This window comes from Mus caroli, unplaced genomic scaffold (assembly GCF_978045245.1).
Source record: "Mus caroli unplaced genomic scaffold, Mus_caroli_1 scaffold_6, whole genome shotgun sequence".
Classification (NCBI taxonomy): Eukaryota; Metazoa; Chordata; class Mammalia; order Rodentia; family Muridae; genus Mus; species Mus caroli.
The window spans coordinates 112,276,153-112,290,336 of NW_028227261.1; the positions used below are offsets into that span (position 1 = coordinate 112,276,153).

Here is a 14,184-nt window from a genome sequence, read left to right on the forward strand (position 1 = left end):
AGTATCCTTTGCATTACAGAAGCTTTGCAATTTTATGAGGTCCCATTTGTTGATTGTTTTTTGTTGTTGTTTTTTGGTTTTGGTTTTGTTTTTCCAGACAGGGTTTCTCTGTATAGCCCTGCATGTCCTGGAACTCACTCTGAGGACCAGGCTGGCCTCAAACTCAGAAATCCACCTGCCTCTGCCTCCCAAGTGCTGGGATTAAGGTATGTGCCACCACTGCCTGGCTTGTTGATTCTTGATCTTATAGCATAAACCATTGGTGTTCTGTCCAGGACATTTTTCCCTGTGTCCATGTGTTCTAGGCTTTCCCCCACTTTCTCCTCTATAAGTTTCAGTGTATCTGGTTTTATATGGAGTTCTTTGATCCACTTGGACTTGAGCTTTGTACAAGAAGATAAGAATGGATCGATTTGCATTTTTCTACATGCTGACTACCAGTTGAACCAGCACCATTTGTTGAAAATGCTGACTTTTTCCACTGGATGGTTTTAGCTTCTTTGTCAAATATCAAGTGACCATATGTGTGTGGGTTCATTTCTGTGTCTTCAATTCTATTCCCTTGATCTACCTGTCTGTCCTTGTACCAATACCATACAGTTTTTATCACTATTGCTTTGTAGTACAGCTTGAGGTCAGGGATAGTGATTCCCCCAGAAGTTCTTTTATTGTTGAGAATAGTTTTCGGTACTCTAGGTTTTTTGTTAGTCTAAATGAACTAGCAAATTGTTTTTTCTAACTCTATGAAGAATTGATTTGGAATTTTGATGGGGATTGCATTAAATTTGTAAACTGCTTTTGGCAGGATGGCCATTTTTACTACATTAATCCTGTCAATCCATGAGCATGGATATCTTTCCATCTTCTGAGATCTTCGATTTCTTTCTTCAGAGACTTGAAGTTCGTATCATACAGATCTTTCACTTGCTTGGTTAGAGTCACACCAAGGTATGTAATATTATTTGCGACTATTGTGAAGGGTGTTGTTTCCCTAATTTCTTTCTCAGTCTGTTTATCCTTTGAGTAGAGGAAGGCTACTGATTTGTTTGAGTTAACTTTATATCCAGCCATTTTGCTGAAGTCGTTTATCAGCTTTAGGAGTTCTCTAGTGAAATTTTTGGAATCACCTAAACATGATCATATCATCTGCAAATAGTGATATTTTAACTTCTTCCTTTCCAACTTGCATCTCTTTGATGTCCTTTAATTGTCTAATTGCTCTAGCTAGGATTTCAAGTATTATATTAAATAGGTAGGGAGAAAGTGGACAGCCTTGTTTATTCCCTGATCTTAGTGGGATTGCTTCAAGTTTCTCTCCATGTAGTTTGATGTTGGCTACTGGTTTGCTGTATGTTGCTCTTACTATGTTTAGGTAGGGGCCTTGAATTCCTGATCTTTCCAAGACTTTTAATCTGAAGGGATGCTGAATTTTGTCAAATGCTTTTTCAGCATCTAATGAAGTGATCATGTGATCTTTTTCTTTTGAGTTTGCTTATGTAGTGGATTCCAGTGATGGATTTCCGTATATTGAACCATCCCTGTATCCCTGGGATGAAGTCTACTTGATCATGGTGAATAATCATTTTGATGTGCTCTTGGATTTGGTTGGCAAGAATTTTTATTGAGTATTTTTGCATCAACGTTCATAAGGGAGATTGGTCTGAAGTTCTCTTTCTTTGTTGGGTCTTTGTGTGGTTTAGGTATAAGTGTAATTGTGGCTTCATAGAATGAATTGGGTAGTGTACATTCTGTTTCTACTTTCTGGAATAGTTTGAAGAGTATTGGTATTAGGTCTTCTTTAAAGATCTGATAGAATTCTTGGCTAAACTAATCTGGTCCTGGATTTTTTTTTTTTTTTTTTAGTTGGGAGACTATTAATGACTGCTTCAATTTCTTTAGGGGCTATGGGACTGTTTAGATTGTTTATCTGATCCTGTTTTAACTTTGGCACCTGTTATGTGTCTAGAAATTTGTCCATTTCATCCAGATTTTCCAATTTAGTTGAGTATAAACTTTTGTAGTAGGATCTGATGATTTTTTTGGATTTCCACAGTTTCTGTTGTTATGTCCCCCTTATCATTTCTGATTTTATTAATTTGGATACTGTCTCTGTACCATCTGGTTAGTCTGGCTAAGGGTTTATCTATCTTGTTGATTTTTTCAAAGAACCAGGTCCTGGTTTTGTTGATTCTTTGTATAGTTCTTTTTGTTTCTATTTGGTTTGATTATTTCCTGACTTCTACTCCTCTTGGTTGTATCTGCTTCTTTTTGTTGTAGAGCTTTCAGGTGTGCTGTCAAGCTGCTAGTGTAAGCTCTCTCCAGTTTCTTTTTGGAGGCACTTAGAGCTATGAGTTTTCCTCTTAGCACTGCTTTCATTGTGTCCCATAGGTTTTGGTATGATGTGTCTTCATTTTTATTAAATTCTAAAAACCCTTTAATTTCTTTCTTTCTTCCTTGACCAAGTTATCATTGAGTAGAGCATTGTTCAGCTTCCATGAGTATGTGTGCTTTCCCTTGTTTTTGTTGGAACTTAAGACCAGTCATAGACTGTGGTGATCTGATAGGGTGCATGGGATTATTTCAATCTTCTTGTATCTGTTGAGGCCTGTTTTATGACCAATTATATGGTCAATTTTGGAGAAGGTACTGTGAGGTGCTGAGAGGAATGCATATTCTTTTGCTTTGGGTGAAATGTTCTATAAATATCTGTTAGCTTCATTTGGTTCATAACTTCTGTTAGTTTCAATGTTTCTCTATTTAGTTTCTGTTTCCATGACCTGTTCATTGCTGAGAGTGGGGTGTTGAAGTCTCCCACTATTATTGTGTGGGGTGCAATGTGCACTTTGAACTTTATTAAAGTTTCTTTGATGAATGTGGATGCCCTTGCATTTGAAGCATAGATGTTCAGAATTGAGAGTTCATCTTGGTAGATTTTTCCTTTGACCATTATGAAGTGTCCTTCCTTATCATTTTTGTGATAACTTTCAACTGAAAGTTGTTTTTTTTTTTTTTTCCAATGTTAGAATGGCTACTTCAGCTTGTTTCTTAGGACCATTTGCTTGGAAAATTGTTTTCCAGTGTTTTACTCTTAGATAGTGTCTGTCTTTGTCACTGAGGTGCATTTCCTGTATGTAGCAAAATGTTGGGTCCTGTTTACATATCCAGTCTGTTAGTCTATGTCTTTTTATTGGGGAATTGAGTCCATTAATATTAAGAGATATTAAGGAAAAGTGATTGCTACTTCCCGGTGTTGTTGTTGTTGTTGTTGTTAGAGGTGGAATTATGTTTGTGTGGCTATCTTCTTTTAGGTTTGTTGAAAGATTACTTTCTTGCTTTTTATAGAGTGTATTTTCCCTTCTTGTGTTGGTGTTTTCCATTTATTATCCTTTGTAGGGCTGGATTTGTGGAAAGATATTGTGTAAATTTGGTTTTGTCATGGAATATCTTGGTTTCTTTGTCTATGGTAGTTGAGAGTTTTGCTGGGTATACTAGTATGGACTGCCATTTATGTTCTCTTATGGTATGTTTGACATCTGCCTAGGATCTTCTAGCTTTCATAGTCTCTGGTGAGAAGTTTGGTGTAATTCTGATAGGTCTGCCTTTATATGTTACTTGACCCTTTTTCCTTTTAATATTCTTTCTTTGTTTAGTGCATTGGTGTTTTGATTATTATGTGACAGGAGGAATTTCTTTTCTGGTCCAGTCTATTTGGAGTTCTGTAGGCTTCTTGTACATTCAGTGGCATCTCTTTCTTTAGGTTAGAGAAGTTTTCTTTTATAATTTTGTTGAAGATATTTACTGGTCCTTTGAGTTGGGAATCTTCACTTTCTTCTATACCTTAGGTTTTGTCTTCTCATTGTATCCTGGATTTCCTGGATGTTTTGGGTTAGGAGATTTTTGCCTTTTGCGTTTTCTCTGACTGTTGTGTCAATATTTTCTATGGTATCTTCTGTACCTGAGATTCTCTCTTCTGTCTCTTGTATTCTGTTGGTGATGCTTGCATCTATGATTCCTGATCCGTTTTCTAAGTTTTCCAACTCCAGGGTTGTCTCCCTTTGTGATTTCTTTATTGTTTCTATTTCTGTTTTTAGATCCTGGATGGTTTTGTTCATTTCCTTTGCCTGTTTGATTGTGGTTTCCTCTAATTCTTTAAGGGATTTTTATGTTTCCACTTTAAGGGCTTCTACCTGTTTGCCTGTGTTCTCCTGTATTTCTTTAAGGGAGTTTTTTTTTTTTTTTTAAATAAAGCTTATGAGTTTTCTTTTCTCTTCTTTTTTAAGGTTTATTTATTACTATATGTAAGTACACTGTAGCTGTCTTCAGACACACCAGAAGAGGGCGTTAGATCTCATTACAGATGGTTGTGAGCCACCATGTGGTTGCTGGGATTTGAACTCAGGACCTTCGGAAGAGCAGTCAGTGCTCTTAACCACTGTGTCATCTCACCAGCCCCTAAAGGAGTTATTTATGTCCTTCTTAAAGTCCTCTATCACCATCATGAGACATGATTTTAGATCCATATCTTGCTTTTCTGGTGTGATGGTGTATCCAGGACTTATTATGGTGGACAAATTGGGTTCTGATGATGCCAAGTAACCTTGGTTTCTGTTGCTTATGTTCTTATGCTTGCCTCCTGCCATCTTAATATCTCTAAGCTACCTGCCTTCCCTGCCTGACTGGGCCCTGTCCTTCCTGTAACCCTGGTTGTGTCAGAACTCGTCATAGTTCATCTGTCTCTGTGATCCTGTGATTCCAGGACCTGTGATCCTGTGATCCTGAGATTCTGGGTGTTTCAGAGCTCCTGGGAGTCAAGTTGCCTCTGGGACCCTGAGATCCTGATGTGACCAAGCTCCTAGGATCCTGGGATCCTGGCTGTTTTAGCTTGCCTGGGATTTGAGCCTCCTCTGAGTGCTGAGGGACTTCCTGCAGTTTGTTCCCAATGTAAACCTGTGCCCACCAGAAGGAACCTGAGCCATTGGTAGGGCAGGGTTCCTGCATCCCTGGATCCTGCTGGTCCCAGGTACTCCTGGTGGTGTTGGAACAGATGTTGTGTCCTATTCACCCCTAATCTTAAGATCCTGGGTGTGCTAGAGCTCCTGGGAGTGGAGCTCTTTTATTCTTTTGTCTTGAATTTGGATTATTTCTTCCTTAAGTGATTGATATAATTTACCATGTCTGGGCAAGGTGGTCCATTCCTATAATCCCAGCTCTTAGAAGGCTAAATAAAAGGATCACACTTCTGACGTCAGCCTTGGCTACATAGTAGGATCCTGTCAATAATGATAAGGATAAAAATAGTAATAATACTCCAGCCAAACCTTCTGGGCCTGTAGCTTTCTTTGTAGCTTTGTTTTAATAATGAGTTCAGCTAGTTTAATAGATGTAGAGTTGTTCAAATTTTCTATTTCTCCCCCTTTAAAAACTTTTTGGTTCTTTGTACGTTTCACATCATGTACCCCCGTCCCACTCATCTAACCTCTACCCCAAAGAAAAATATATACCCACACAAACAAAAATAAACAGAACAAAACAAAAAAACCATCTCATTGTAGAAGTTGTAGTATGTCACAGCCATGTCCCACAGTATATCCTTCTGTGATGGTTTGAATATGCTTGGTCCAGGGAGTGGCACTATTAGGAGGTGTGGCCTTATTGGAGAAAGTGTGTCACTATTGGGGTGGGCTTTGAGAGACCTTTTTCCTAGCTGCCTGTAAACTGGTCTTCTCCTGTTTGCCTTCTGAACAAGATGCAGAACTCTCAGCTCCTCCTGCATGATGTCTGCCTGGACGCTGCCATGCTTCCTGCCTTGATGATAATGGACTGAACCTCTGAACCTGTAAGCTGGCCCTAATTACATGTTGTCATTGTGTCTCTTCACAGCAATGGAAACCCTAACTAAGACACCTTGTGTTTATACATCTTCACTTGAAAATATTCCCTGCAATGAGTCGTTGATTTGGTTCAAGATCTCTGGCTTCTGTGGCACCATCGATATTGGATCCTCATCTGGACTACTCCGGGTTATCCTGGTGTTACTCTGTGTCATGAAGATCCTGAAGTGTTGGGTCAGCAGAACTGTGTGTTCCAACCATTCACAGATGATATAGGTGTTGGGGTGGACCAACTCAGAGCCCTGGATCTGGACCTAGGTGACAGCTGAACTTTTATCAGCCCTCTAGCTCTCCTCTATCCACACCACCAGGGCAAGCTCTCCAGCACTACTCTGGCTAGGCCACCTGAGCCCTGGATCTGGGCCTAGGTGACAGCTGAACTTTTATCAGCCCTCTAGCTCTCCTCTATCCACACTACCAGGGAAAGCTCTCCAGCACTTCTCTGGCTAGGCCACCCAAGGCAGCCATAGACGGGAAGCAGGGTCAGCGCTGCTGCTTTTATACCCTGGAACTGGCTTACCCACATTCATGCCTCCTCCAGAGCCAGCTCCAGGGTGATGCATAGTTAAGGCATGAGTGAGGGCAAGGGCGAGGCCTGCCTACTCTCCCACTACAGCCTGTGAGGGCCTGGGCAGCTCTCCCATGCTCACAACATCGGGAGTGGCTCACCTGTGCCTTCACCATCAGGGCTGGATCCAGTGTTGCCCAGGCAAGGTACAGGGCCGATTAGGCTCTCATGATTCTGGGGCCAGCTTTCCCAAAACAGATAAGGTGGGGTCTGCTCTCTCACACTCACATCCTCAGGCCGGCTCACCCATGTCCCAGCCACCAGTGCCAGATCCACCGTGCTGCTTGGCCTGCTCTCCAGAGTGCCCCACCCAGTGAGGAGTGGGGCTAGTTCTGCACAACTCCTGAACAGCCAAATGGTTCCTGGTGGCTGCCCAGACCAGGGTCATCCCCATGATATTAAGTGGTAAAATGAGCCACAGTTATCGACCCCTGCAGCTGCATAGTCAGGGACCCAGACATGACTCTCAGAGGCAGAATGGGTTGGGACTTCATCACGACCTCAGCTGCTCCTCTCCACCCTCTCATCTCCAGTTCCATTTATCTTCTCTTCTGTTTTGTTTTGTTTTGAGACAGGGTTTCTCTGTATAGCTCTGGCTATCCTGGAACTCTGTAGAACAGGCTGGCCTCGAACTCAGAAATCTGCCTGCCTCTGCCTCCCGAGTGCTCGGATTAAAGGCGTGCGCCACCACGCCCGGCCTCCATCTCTCTTCTTAATGTTCAAACAGTTCCACTTCTTTTTCCCTGAAATCTGTTCACCACATACTTGTACACTGTAGTGGCTCCCACGGTAGGAGGGCCACATGACTGGCAGCCTCTGGGTGACCTCCTCTATCTGTGCTGCTGCATGGCATGAAGGCTAGTGGGCTTCGAAGTGTTTACAGCCCACCGTGTGGCATGGCTGTGAGCGGGGCTGCGCACATCTTCCCCCACCCCCTCCAGCCTCTGTCCGTTACCCGAAACCGAGTTGCCTGGTGGCTGGTGTGGCTCTGTGTGTCTAAGGCCCAGCTGTGCCACACCATGGATGGAGAGCAAGTCTGTGGGCGCCTCTCATCACCCTCACCACATGGCAAGGGGCTCAGCAAGTCTCTGGCCTCTCGCTTTTAAATTCAGCCCCCACTCAATTTATCAGAACACAGAAATGTAGCTACATTATTTTTTAACTGCAGTCACATGAATAGCCTCTCGCCCATGACCTAACAGAGTTCTTGTTCCCCTCCGAAGCTTCATGAGTGGAGTCTCTTAGTGTCCTCACTTCTCTCGACATTTTAGTGATGTACCTTCCACCAGAAAGGCTCGTTCAGCTCTTCTGCAGCATTTTATGTCTCCTCTAGGCGGCGCCATGGAATTATTCCACAGTATGTGTACAGCTATGTTCTAATTAAAACGACCTCTCCGTTTCCTGCTTCGGAGGCATCCGGGCGTCCTCTTTACGGAGCCGGCTGTCAGTGGAACAGACTGTCTGGATGTTCACGCACAAGCCTCCTCTCTTCAGCTACCAGGAACTCAAATGCCTCTGTTTCCTCTTTTAATGGTTTTGTAAACTGGATTTTTTTTCCAGAGAACTTGTGCATGTCGTTTAAATTGTCAAATTTCATGTCCCTAAAGTAATTAGTCATATTCTTGTTACTATCATTTGATATCTGTAGGTCAGCAGTAACTCTTTTTCACGATTGATTTTGATAGTGTACTGTCTGTCAGTCACCCGACTCTCTGTCCATCTTTCTATCACTGTCTGAGCCATACAAGGGATTTGTCAATGCTGTTGTCTTCTATAATATCTGTTTGGATTTGTCAGTGCTTTCTATTGCCCCTTTCCTACTTGCTGTGGTTGTTTGAATAATTTCTTTTTACCCACGTTAGATTACTTTGTTATTTTTCTAGCTTGTTAAAGTGAAAAGTTGGGTCATACATCCTGGCATATAGTTAAATTTTTAACATTCCATTCAAACTCTGCTTTAGATATATCAAACATTTTTGAATTTTTTTTTAGAATTTTATACATGAGTATACTATATCTGTATCATGTCTACCCCTCTCCCTCCCTCTCCCCTTCCCCTCCCTCTTCCCCTCCCCTTTCCTCTCCCATGCTTCCCTCTTGAATTCATGGCCCCTTTTTGTTAATATATGCTACCACTGGATAAAATATCTAAAACATGAATGTGGAAAAGAAAAAAAGATCAGGTGTAAAAGTAAATACATACTCTATTATCCTAAATTTATAGAGAAAAGAAAACTTTCTAGAATGTACTGAGGAGTTCCGTGGGGTCAGAGGTGGGGACTGACTGAAGAGGGCGATGAGGAAACTTTGAAGTGGTGTGAGTGGGCTAAGCATGGAGAGAGATTATGTATTCCAGACCAGCTTGGAGTCTAAATAAAAAATAAAACAAGCACTGAGTTCTTCTCACAGGGTTCTCCCAATTGTACAGTAGGGGAAAAGGACCTGACATACACACCCCAAGTAGACTTTACTGACAAAGAGAGAAGTGTATTTTTTCAGTTTTTATTGCTTATTTCGTTAATGTACAAAGAACACTTAATTTTCATAGCACTTTTTCTTGGTTATAGGATATTTTGTACAATCAGTGTCTATTCTAAAGAGTTCATGGTCCAGCCCAGTCACTCACGAAGAACTCAGTCCAGACTGATCTACAGGGCTAGCGATCAAAGCTATGTTGAATGGTTGACCATTCCCAGCCAAGCCCTGGTGTGCACGGAACTGGGAAGTAACCCACTTCCTCACTATCACTGAATCAGGCATTTCTGACCTACCAGGTTCCTCACAGCGGCCTTCACATCCTTGTTCCTCAGGCTGTAGATGATGGGGTTCAGCATGGGGGTCAGCACCCCATAAAATAAGGAGATGAGTTTGTCTGAAACATCCTGCTTGTCTGCCCCCAGTGGGTCCTTGGACTTGGGCTTCCCATACATGAAGAGGATGGTCCCATAGAAGACAAGTACCACGGTGAGGTGGGCAGAGCAGGTGGAGAAGGCCTTCTTCCTCCCCTCGGCAGAGGGGATCCTCAGGATGGTGGAGAGTATGAAGATGTAGGAGACAAAGATGAACAGAACTGGAACCCCCAGGAAGATCACATTGGCCACCCCCATGCTGATCACATTGATGGAGATGTCAGCACAGGCTAGCTTTAAGACTGCCAGGATCTCACAGGTGAAATGATTGATGACATTGTCCCCACAGAAAGGCAACTGCACCGCAAGGGAGATCTGCACCAAGGAGTTAGCACCACCAGCCACCCAGGAGCTGATGGCCATGGGCACATAGGCAGCCTTGCTCATGACCACAGGGTATCTAAGGGGGTTGCAGATGGCCACATAATGATCAAACGCCATCATGCCCAGGAGCACACACTCTGTGGCTCTCACAGAGAAACATCTGCACGGCACAGCCTGAGAAGGAGATGGTCTTCCTGGGGGTCAGAAAACCATCCAGGACTAAGGGAATCGAGGAGGTGGTGTAGCAGATGTCCAGGAAGGAGAGGTTCCCCAGGAAGAAGTACATGGGCGTGTGCAGGTGGGAGTCGAGGATGCTCACCAGGATGAGGATGCCGTTGCCCAGCAGGATCACCAGGTACATCAGCAGGATGAGCACGAAGAAGGTTTTCTCCAGCTTTGGGTGATCTGATAGCCCCAGCAAGACAAATTCAGCTACTGTAGACTGATTGGCTCCTTCCATTTCGCATGTTCTCTTCCCGTCTTGAGAGAGCAGAAGACAGCAAACACTTGCTCATCAGGATCAGGATGTGGGCATGGTTCTAGAACGTATAATTAAATGTAAAGTCGGTGTTGAAGGGATACAATTCACTATTAGGTTGCCTGAGAGATCACGATGCATTGGTTCAAGCAGGAAAAGCCTCTGGTAGCCAACTGAGATAGATGGAGGGACACGATATAGTCAGGCCAGCGGAGCCAGCATGCCTGCCTGGGGGAAGGGGTGTGTCTATTCATGGATGCAGGACTACATGAAAACCATGAAGGAGGAGACTGTAGGATGCTACATGGCTCCAGAGGAGGGGAGGGGCATGGACTAATCTGGCTGCCTCTGCCTGTCCCAAATATCCCGCCCCTTTCTGGGCTGAAGTTGCTCTTAGTAATGTTAGCTATTGGCATGGTCTCCCTCACTCCTGTCACTCTGATTCTGTGCCCTTACAGTAACATTATGATGATAAGTTAGCATCACAGAGAGAGAATACGGTAGCCAGGCAGATTAGAGTCTAGCCAGAATTTCTGTTTGTTGCATGGTGCCTGTCCTTCATTTCCTGTGAGTTTGATGGATGCTGTCCCTGGGTTGCACTATCAGTAGAGTCTGGGGGCTGCTGCACATGGTGGTCTTTACAGAAGTATTGCCTTATTGCCTCTCCTATAGATCAACAGTAGGACCAGGCTGCTCCGTACCTATGAAAGGACAAGTGTCCCATGTGTCTTCCTGTGTACTCCTTGTGACTGGACTCTGTGCTTTGGAGAAGTTTTCTAAGTTGCAGCTTCTAACTCAAACCCTGCTGTACCTGACTTGACCATGAAAGGCACTGCAGTTCCATTGCAATACATTCTCCAAAGTAGGGAAAACAATTCCAGGCTTACCGAGGTCTTGTGCAAGGAGAGAACCACGCTTACCACGTGCTTCAGGGACGGAAGAACTGCAGACCTGTACATTAGGGAAAGCCTCAAACCTTGACTTCTCACATTTAAGATTAGGAAAGTGGGGCCAGAGAGATGGTTCAGTGGGTAGAGGCTTGTCACCAAGCCTGAGGAGAGTTCAATTCCTGGGACCCAAAAGATGGAAAGAGAGAAGCAACTCCTTCAAGTTGTTCTCTGGCGTCCACATGAGCACCGTGACATGTGTTTGTGTACAGGCATGTGCGCGTGCACACACACACACACACACACACACACAGAGAGAGAGAGAGAGAGAGACAGAGACAGAGACAGAGACAGAGACAGAGACAGACAGAGACAGAGACAGAGACAGAGACAGAGACAGAGAAGAGATGTTTTAATACAACGAAGAACTTGAAGCTCCGAGAGAACCATAGGCTGGCCCAGATGGTTCTCCACTCTCCCCCTAGCCTGTCCCTCATCACTGCATGTTCTTATCCAGCATTTGTGTCTACTGAGGATGTAAAGGTCCAGTTGAGCAGCTTTGGTCCTTCTCACCCTCCCTAGGACATGCCTAGACAATAGATGCACCAAATCTTCCTCTAAGAAATCTGCCCCGTAGTCAGGCTTTGACTCTCTTTTACTATTACCCTGTTGCTAGGGAAGATGGGTGAGAGAAACCAAACTCAGTTTAGAGCTCTCCTCGTGCAGCTGTCAGGGCTGAACCGCAGGCATCAGGAATAGTTGAGGAAAAAAGAGATCTGTTTTCAGAGATGTTAGAGCTGTGTATGGGAGGTGTGAGCCATGGCAGGTACAGCACTATGTGTGGGAGGTGTCAGCCACAGCAGGGACTGCTCTATGCGTGGGAGGTGTGAACCGTGGCAGGAAGTGTCTTCTCTTCCTTTACTGTATGAGTCTTCCAGAAAAACCATTTCCCAGTTGTTTTTAGCACCTGATACATAGCTCACACCTCTCATTCTCTCGTCAGCCTTGATAATTAGACAGTCAGCTTAACATTAAGCAGAGACTTTCTTTTATTCTTGCCCCTCTACAATGGCCCTCACTCCACCTCACCCGTGCACCCCAGCTGAGACATCCTGGGTATACCTGTTCCTTTTCCTCTATGAAGAACCCGAGAGATGTGGAAGCCAGAACCAAGGTCTAGCCTTGGAGTCCATCTGTCCTCTGATCCCATCTCTGTTCCTCCTCTCACCTACCTGAAGAAGCTGTGGCCACAGAGAGAGCCCTGCCTGTGTCCACTGGGCAGACAAGTCCATGGTGGGGATGGGCGCTCACCCAGCAGAAGATCTCCTGCTGAGGAGGGTGCTGGAAGCTCTCTGGGCTTGGGGGAAAAAAAAGATGGTTTCAGTGTCTTATTTTGGGGCTTGCCTGACCCATCCTTGTCTCTTGGCCTGGAATACACAGAGATTCTGTTTAAATGTCTTGGGAGATATCCATCCTATCAGAGGGCACATCGAGAGAGGAATATATGGTTGGCTGTGGTGGTGGGGGAGGGGATCGTGTTGCTCCCTGCGCTAGCTGCCCTTCCCCATGTCCAGCGAAAAAGCAAGGGAAAGACAGCTGGAGGTGTCACTTGCCAGAGGCTGCTAAAGTTGTCTAGTCTGTATTCTGTGCTTTCTGTCCTCTGCCCTTTACCTGGTCCTCCAGAGGGCCCATCAAGGATCCTGGAAAAGTTTAGTGTTCTAGTTGTTTGGGAGCCAGTCTTAATCCCAGATGCAATTTAAAGTTTGCCGAAAGGCCTCACAGGAATTTAGGGCCTGTGTTCCACAAATCCAATTAAAGAGTTGCAGACGGTTCTCTGTGAATCAGAACTCTTTCTGTAAAGGAATGTAAAAGAGAGTTCCTGCCCTCTGTCCTGTGTTTGCTTGTCTTTTCAGGAACAGGGGAATAACAACCGCCTAACTGTGCTTTGACCACAAGAGGGGGATGACTCTCCTCAGCTGAGGCAGCCACACTTGCTCTCATGCTCCAGGCAGTTGCTTAAACTCTGGGACGCTAAGAGCTGAGGGTTGTTTTGCCCCATGTCCTCTGGCTCCACGTAGGCTCTGGGGTGGCTACTAAGGATTTGGGGATGAAAAAGAAGCCCTTCCCACAGCAAAGGGATGTGTGGATAAGGGGGCAGGAAGGGTTTGAATTTATAGATTATCATCTGCAGTCACTATTTGGAGAACTGTGGGAGTAGGTTTTTATTTATTTTATTTTATTTTATTTTATTTTATTTTATTTTATTTTATTTTATTTTATTTTATTTTATTTTATTTTTTAACAGATGCACTCCCCATACCCTGTTTAACTAGCTTTAGCCATCTCCTCTAAAGCATGGTGGCCCACTGCCCATGTCAGGCTGCAGGCTGGGCCGTGCATCTCTTCCTCCTGGCTGTAAGCAGCACAAAGAGGCCTCCTCAAGCTGACTGACAATCCTGAAGGTACTTCAACTTAGTTTAAGCTTTGCAAACTGGGGCTGGGGAGATGACAGAGTCTGTAATATGCTTGCTTTGCAAGCAACAGCACCTCAGTCTGATCCTCAGAACTGAAGCAGAAAAGTCTAGCATGGCTGCTCACACTTGAAATCTCTGTACTGAGGAGACAAGAGACAGGCAGATCTATGGAGCTCGCTGCCCTATCAGCCTAGCTTGCTTGGCATACTCCATGTCACCGGGAGGGTGTGTCCCAGATAAGGGGGACCATGTGGCTCAGGAGGGACACCAGATTTTGTTTTCCAGCCTCCATGTGCATGTGCACCACACACATCGATGTAAGCCCTGAACAAAATGTGTGTGTGTGTGTGTGTGCACACGCGCACGCACGCACGCGCGCACACACACACACACACACATAAATAAATAAATAAATAAATAAATAAATAAATAACACACCCTGAGCTTAAAGGAGGGCAGAAAAGGTTTAGTTTCGTAGAAATTGCCATTGAATGGTTTGGGTGGCTCCATTAAAGGCAAAATATTAAAATAAATTGCTGTCCTCAAATGTTAGGAAGAAGCCGATAGCCGATGCTTCACTCTGATCCTGTGGCAGAAGTCTTTTCATCCCTAATCTTTTTAAAACATACATTTTAATTCAAATACAATTACAT

The 14,184-nt window shown here is 44.2% G+C and overlaps 1 pseudogene; it reads right to left on the reverse strand.

Moving 5' to 3' along the window:
• Positions 1-9,171: 9,171 nt before the first annotated feature.
• LOC147004360 (olfactory receptor 13C7-like) lies at positions 9,172-10,165 on the reverse strand (annotated as a pseudogene).
• Between the last annotated feature and the right edge of the window lie 4,019 nt (positions 10,166-14,184).